This window comes from Tupaia chinensis, unplaced genomic scaffold (genome assembly GCF_000334495.1).
Source record: "Tupaia chinensis unplaced genomic scaffold, TupChi_1.0 Scaffold000312_2, whole genome shotgun sequence".
NCBI classification, from domain to species: domain Eukaryota; kingdom Metazoa; phylum Chordata; class Mammalia; order Scandentia; family Tupaiidae; genus Tupaia; species Tupaia belangeri.
The window spans coordinates 651531-657296 of NW_006159805.1; positions in this window are offsets into that span (position 1 = coordinate 651531).

Sequence of the window (5766 nt, forward strand, 5' to 3'; positions counted from 1 at the left end):
AAGAGGAGGTGGGGAGTCCTACTATTGTACTATACACAGCTGAACATGATCATTATTTTTAGGTAAAACGACTGATTTGCTTCAATAGTGTCTTCTACACTGTGGTCATACAAAATCTACTTGAAAAACGTTTTATGGGACCAGCAGATGGCATAATGGTTACATCACTGGACCCCTACATGTTCTACTTTCAGGTCTGGGACTTGAACCACAGTCAGTTTAAAATTCGCACCAAGAAATCTCATTTTGTATGCTGTAATGATGAACAGTGAATTAATATAAATAAATAAATTTAAATTTTAAAAAAATTACACCAAGCACATGTGTGTGCATATCTAAAATCCTGAGAGGAGAATGGAGGAGAAGGGATTGTGGCAGGACCATCCCCCCAGGGTGGGGGGGCGGGTGTGATCTTTTTGCTTTCCTCTCTCTCTCTCTCTCTGTTTCTCTGGTGGGAACACACGCCCTATAGCAAAAATCTCTCTTTAAAAAAAAATGTTTTTTTTCTGAAGTCATCGTTTACATAGAGTGTTGTTTTGTTTTGTGTGTGTGTGTGTGTGTGTGTGTGTGTGTGTGTGTTTGAGAGGTTTTTGCTATAGGGCGCGTGTACTCGCCAGACAGAGAGAGACAGAGAGATAGAAAGTGAGAAATCACCCCCCAGGGAGGATGGCCACACCGCAATCTCTTCTCCTCCATTTTTCTCTCGGGATCTTGGGCACGCATGCACACCCGCCCGGCATGAGTTTTAAGCCACCGGGTCCAGGACGCGAACCACAATCAACTACATGGGAGTCCAGCGACATAGCCATTACACTAACTGCTGGTCCCTTTGTGTGTGTGTTTTTTTTTTGTTCTTTATTTTTTGCTCTTTTCATGCTGTAGGGGTTTTTGTTGTTGTTGTTTTTAAAGAGAGATTTTTGCTATAGGGCACATGCACTTACTGGAGAAATAGGGTGAGACAGAAAGTGAAAAATCATCCCCCACTTGAGATGGCCACACCACAATCCCTTCTCTTCCATTCTCTTGGCAGAATTTTGGGCATGTACTCACACATGCCCTGCATGAGTTTTAAGCCACCAGGTCTGGGACTCAAACGGCAGTTGACTGTACGGGGGTTTAGCAAGTAACCATTACTGCATCTGCTGGTACCAAGAATTTATAAATTCCCTACGTGATATACATTCTCCCTTTTTTACGCATTGACATTACAGCAGTTTTATTTAGTATAGCAATGTGCCCAGCTAAAATACTGGGCATGACCATAGGACACGGCTCTAGCTAACGAACTGCAGGGGTAGTAATATACAGGGGATTCTGGGAAGGTATTTCTTTCTCAATTAGTTCTTTGCCTATTTTCATCATGTGAGGCTAGAGAGTGGAGTATCCATGTTAAGGCCATGAGTCAACAGCTGTGAGTACCGATACCACAAGCTAAGGATGACGGAGAGAGAGAAAACTGAAACAATGATGACCTCACAGAGCCATTATATAAGCCCACATCCAAACTTCTTGTTTGGGACAAAAGCAACCTCTGCTGCCTTTAAGCTGTTCATTGTTTCTGTTGTCTCAGTTTCATAAGACAGCAGAATTTTAAAAACATCCCTTTTGGTTCTACTCTCTGTTCAACAAGGGCCACACTGTTCCTGGTGACGGCTTACAGGCCCAACTTGCTAGAAGCAATGGTTTCTCTGTAGTTTGTGAATGTGGTACATTTTTTTCATGGGGTATTGCAGAATACTACAATGAAGTAATTTCATGTCATCGTAGTTCAATTCCCGTACTGTTTAAACATGGTATAATATGTATATGTGTACATATACAGTGTGAATATAAACAAACTTGGTAAAGCGTATTTCTATGATTTCCATTTCTAACTTTTTTCAGCCATCAGGAGAAGCTTTTGATTCACTCAAACACCATTGATATTTCATGTAGTAAATAATTGAATGCACAAAATCTTAGGGGTTTATACTACAATTAGTAGGGCCAGGGAAGCAAGAGCCAAGGAGTTATTGCTAGAGTGTAAGATACTGGGATGGACCAGACTCACAGGAGTAACTGCTGGATCCCTAGGACCTGTGACAACAAGGTGAGTCTCAGAACCTCCTCGTGCCCAGAAGCTGCTGCCAGAACATCCCATCTGCCATTTGCTGATACCCACATCTACCTGTAGTTACTCATGGGATTAATCTCTGTCTCCTCTTTTTCCCAAATTTTACAAAAATGCCTTTCATTGGTACAATTTAGGTTGAATACTGGTTACAAAAGAGTCCGAGAGGGACCAGCAGTTAGCGTAATGGCTATGTCGCTGGACTCCCATGTAGTCAACTGCGGTTCGCGTCCTGGACCTGGTGGCTAAAACTCATGCCGTGCACATATGCATGAGTGCCCAAGATCCCGAGAGGAGAATGGAGGAGAAGGGATTGTGGGGTGGCCATCCCCACTGGGGATGATTTCTTGCTTTCTATCTCTCTGTCTCTCTCTGTCTTTCTGGCAAGCGCATGTGCCCTATAGAAAAGCCTCTAAAAATAAAAAAGAGTCTGAGAAATTTCTGTATGAGGGAGAGTTTAGAAGGGTGAAGATGATGCTGAGTATCAATAGGTAACATTTTAAGTTTCACTTACATGGCCTGAGTGGTTTTGTCTGCTCTGGGGATTCTTAAGCCTGTCCTCCGTTTTACTTTGTTCCAATGAGCCACTCATTCTCTGTGTCAGTTAGATTTAGAAATGCTACATCTCTAAATAAGATTAAGTATGTAAAAACACTTGTGACACATGAACAAATTCCAAGTGTGAGTTACCTGAAATATCCTGCCGTTCACTAAGGAAACTGATAGTCCTGTCAAGGTAGAAGATCTGCTAGTCCTAAAGTCACAGGGCAAACATAGGCTGGTATAAGAGTTCATGTACTTCAAACTGGATTTCTGCACCTGAACTCCTAATGTTTCTGGAAACTAGTATCAGCTACACTTCTGAAAAATTGAACCTTATTCTTCTCAACTGTTTATTTCTTTGAGCATCATTTAAAAATTTTAGAGATAGTCACATAAAACTACTATAAACAGAAGATTTTGTAGAAGCTACCAAAATTAATCAATTCTCAAGATGTTAGGTTTGTATCTTCCCATTAAAAACTTCCTATTTTTAAACTATTCTTAAACAATCTCCACTAACTTCAATTTATTTTGTACTGATTTCTAGATAGTATGATATGATAACACCTCTTCTTTGTCTTTATAGTCATCTTCTACAGATGCCTAACGTGACACTGTATCTTACTAGATAATCATTTACTCAAGGTAGAAATCTGATATGAAGTATACGGGTGTTTTGTTAACTGCACACACTTCCCTGGAAAATGAAACTTACCTTCTACTAGATTATGCACTAGAAGAACTAGCAACTTAATATAACAAGACGAGGGACAGATTAGGATGAAATCTTTGAAAAACACATACTGGCTAAAGGGCCGATACCCAAAATATACAAAGAATCCAACAATAAGAAAACAAACAACCCAATTAAAAAGTAGGGAACTACCTGAACAGACACATCATCAAAGAAAACGGAAAATAAGTATATGAAAAGATCATAAATATCATATGTCATTAGGGAATGAAAATTAAAACAATGAGATGTCACTACACGCTTCTTAGAAATGACTAAAAGTCCAAACCCTGACACCACCAAATGCTGATAAGAACGTGGAGCAACAGGAGCTGTCCTTCACTGCTGGTAGGAATATAGAATGGTACAGCCACACTGGACGTCAGTTTCTTACAAAGCTAAACATAGTCTGCATAGAATCCAGCAGTCATGCTCTTAGTTATTTATAGAACTATCAATAAATTGAAAACTTATGCCCACACAAAAGACTATATGCAAATGTTTTAGCATCTTTATCCATAATTATCAGAAGTTTAAAGCAATCGAGATCTTTTAACAAGTGAATGGATAAATGAACTGTGTATATCAGTACTATAGAATATAACTGAGCAATAAAAAGAAATGAGGCCCAGCCTGGTGGCACAGTCCATAGCAAACTGAAATGCAGTGCTGGAAGCCATATGACTGGCTATGGGTTCACATTCTCTGGTCAGTTTAAAAACATATTGGGTCTTGGAGGCTAGCAGGTGGTGTGGTGATTAAGGCACTGAACTCCCATATAGTCCACTGAGATTTGAGTCCTGGACCTGGCAATTTGGTTTCTCACTTTCCCTCTCTTTGTTTCTTTCTCTCTCTCTCTCTCTCTCTCTCTCTCTCTCTCTTTCTCTCTCTCTCTCTGGTGAGTACATGTGTCCTATAGAAAATTAAAATAATAACAATAATAATAATAAATAAAATTAAATAAATAATTAAAAAGAAAACATGTTGGATCTATATATGCATACCCAAGATCCTGATAAACTGGAAGACCAGAGAAAAGGGATTGCAGTGTGACAAGATCCTACCAAGGGTTTCTCTCTCTCATGTGTGCACATGCTGTCTATCATGAATAAAGTAAAGCTGAAAAGAAATAAGAGAGAAATGAGCTCTCAAGGTATGAAAAGTCATAGAGTGAGTTTAAATGCATGCTGCTGAATTAAAGAAGCCATTCTGAAAAGGCAACAGAGTCTATATGACTGTATACATACATTCTGGAAAAGAGGAAACTATTGGAATGTTAAAAAAAAAAATGATCTCCAGGGGTTTATGAGGGGGAAAGGTGGGAATGAATAGGAAGGAAATAATGAAATATTTAGAGAAGTGAAACTATTCTGTATAACAATATAATGATGACACATTACATTACACATTTGTCAAAACCTACAGATCTGACTGACACAGAAAATGAACTCTAATGTGAACTATGAACTTCAGTTAATACTAATATATCAGTATCATTCATCAACTGTTAACAGGTGCACCACACTATTGTAAGGTGTTAATAATAGGTGAAACTATGGAGGTAAAGAAATGGAGGTGGGGGTGTCTTCTAAAAGTTTGTGGAAATGGTTATTATAAAAAAATATCTGCAGAAGTTTAAAAAATGTTTTGCATCAAAATAAATGTGTACTTTAATTCTATTTTCCCACAAACTTTTTGATGTTCCCTTATTTATTGGGGCTTCCTATGCTCTCTGCTTGAGTTTTCTGCAATCTTAAAACTGCTTTAAAATAGGACCAGCAGATGGCATAATGGTTGCATCACTGGACTCCAACATAGTCAACTGTGGTTTGAGTCCCAGACCCAGTGACTTTAATCTCATGCTGGGCACATGTGCATATGTGTCCAAGATCCCAAGAAGTGAATGGAGAAGAAGGGATTGTGGCATGGCCATCCCCCCTAGGGGAGGTGATTTCTCACTTTCTGATGAGTGCACACACCTTATAGCAAAAATCTCTCTTAAAAAAAAAAAAAAGAAAGAAAGAAAACAAAACAAAACAAAAACAACAACAAAAAACTGCTTTAAAAAATAAGATCTTTTCAATTATAAAAATAACTGACAAAATTCAGGATAAAAATCAAGTTGGGGAAAAATTGATATAAAACCATGCAACATCATAACCACAACACTATGAAAACATCTACAAACCTAATATAATGCTAGAGAAAATACAAGAGAAAATATGTAGTACAATATATCTAGAACTTCACAAATTTTAGTTAGGACAGAATGGCAGAAAAACATAAGGAAAAGAGAAGTTATTAGAACAAGGGCAAATGCACAAAAATCAGGAAGAAATGTGCAATATGCATTTTCTTTTTTTGTTTGTTTGTTTTGTTT